Genomic DNA, 2363 nt, shown 5'->3' on the forward strand with positions numbered 1-2363 from the left:
CCGCAACCACGCCCGCCCCCGCAGCAAGGCGTGGGCAGCGGCCCGGGCGGGAGCGGCGCGGCAGCTCCGCGGCCCCCGCGCGTCCTCGCCTCGCACAAAGCGCGCCCGTGCCCCGCAGGGCTACCCGCGATTCCCAGCGACATCCCCGCCACCATCACCACCCCTCCCAGCAGCGCTCACGCAGACATGCACCGTCTCAGGGTTAGCGAGTGGGTATCAGCCCCCGGGGGGATGCAGCCACCCCCATACCCAGCATCCCCGCACAGACACCATAGGGTCCTACGCAAGCACCCACGCCGACACTAGCCTTTAGGACGGTGCTGGTCCCAGCTAGAAGGTACCGGGAGCCAGAGTGTTCACTCATCCTCGCCAAGCTTGCCAGACAAGGACGTGATGAAGCTCATGCCAAGAGGATGCTGTGGAAGGAAGAAGAGCTTGCTGCAACTGAAATCAGAATTTGACCCCACTGTGCGGGCAGCATCTCAGGAAAATCCCAAACCTCTGCTGGCGTGGGAGGCTTTAGGGCAATGCTTTAGGGCAGGCTGGAAAAGGACTGCCTTATCCCGGCAGTTGCTCTGTAGTGTGTAGTTTTGAGCATCTAAAATCTTAGAAACTAGGAAAAACCAAAACAAAACAGTTCTCCCCCTGCTTGGGTCAGGGCCTTAGCTCAGTTCCTTGCTTAAGTCACCACTCCTTTAGTACAACAAAGCATTCCTAGTCTTATACATTTCAGGAGAAAATAGTGGATTAAAAAGGCAAATAGGCTTGCATAATGGAGAGTCCAAGGCCCAAACAGAAAACCAGAAACTGGATAGATGCACAGTACTTATCAAAGAAAAAAATCTTTCTCGAGAACCAATCATCCCAGTAAATGCTTCTCCTTCAGGGAATTTTGGCAGTAGCACAGCTTACAAACCTTTTTGCTTGCAAACATCCTGACTGGCTGGTCTTCTGCAGTTACGGCTGCCTGCTCATGCTCTCTCTTTTGATCAGTTATTAAAATGATCCAAAGACCCCAGATTTAACAAAACCACAGGAAAATATGGGAACTCCTCCACTTATTTTGCCATATTGCCACGAAGACATCTGCTTTACAATCTCCCCTTTCTTCTTTCAAACAAACCCCTCACAATCAATTTGCTGTGTCTTTTTCCATGCAGGATCCTAGTGTCAGTGCACCCAGTTCATACAAGTAAATTATCTCTCAGAAATGCCTTCATCATGACAGAAATCTCTCTTCTAGCACAGATCATCTCATCTGCGTGAGGGAAAAATGAGCTGGGAATATGAGTGGCCCAAATTTCTGACATTTTCCCTATTTTAGAAGGCTTGGATGAAAGAATCCAGCTCTAACCAGCCCAGATGAAGTTGTGGCTGTATGGCTGGCTAATCCTGGAGGATGGTAAACTGCCTCAAATTCAAGTATCTGAATTTCATACCTGAAACTTTAAAAAGAACCTCTACTCTTCTCAATAAGAGTGCTATAATTTTCTCAGTATGCCTTCTTAGTGAAGAGTCAGGGGCAATTTAGGGAAGGAAAGCTAGATTTAAAATTCATCCTGTGTTTACACTGGAACAGTACTGGACTGAGTGAATTGTCCTGAGACAGTCATCCCAGGTAGGAAAACCTTTCCCATGCCAGAGGTCTTCAGATTATGGGATAATGAAAGCTTTTTCTTTTTTTCCTAATAAAATCACCATGTTAATGTCCAGTGATTTCAGTGGAAAATTGAACAACCTCAAGTTTTTATTAAAAAATTATTCTGTAAGGTCTGAGACTAAGCTTGATGGCTTTTTGCGTGGCTGTAAAGTCTCATGGTTTCTCCAGTAGAGTATTCATCATTGTCTACTTTAGGTATTTTCTCAATGTCCAAAAAAACTTGCAGAAAAGAAGCCTTTTTGAGTGGAAAGCCGTACACAGTGCCTGCTAAGACATGACCACATGTCCTGTACAGAGTTAGGGTTGGACTGAATGATCCTTGCAGGTCCCTTCCAATTCAGCATATTCTGTGATTCTGTGATCTGGCCAGCCATATGTCTTCCAATGTGTTGTTTTCCAGAACACTGTCACAGCAACAGAGCTCATGGCTCAGAGCAAACCCGACGGGACAAAGGGAAACTTTAGGCTGACCAGAGCTTCAAGCACCACCCCTCACTGACAGAAGCGAGACTATCACTGAGTCTTGTTTTCAAAGTGTCATCTGTAAGAGTGGCCCCTTGAGAACAGGAAGACAAACAAGCGTAAGCCTACAGTGAGTTTCTCTGTAGGCAGATGAAAGAAGCAAAGCTCTCTGAAGATGGGATCTACATCACTCATGGCCAGCAAAATGCCCAGTTCCCAAGATTGCTGGTGCTAACAGTGC

Source organism: Neopelma chrysocephalum, unplaced genomic scaffold, assembly GCF_003984885.1.
Source record: "Neopelma chrysocephalum unplaced genomic scaffold, ASM398488v2 Primary Assembly neopelma1_42b, whole genome shotgun sequence".
In the NCBI taxonomy this organism is placed as follows: Eukaryota; Metazoa; Chordata; class Aves; order Passeriformes; family Pipridae; genus Neopelma; species Neopelma chrysocephalum.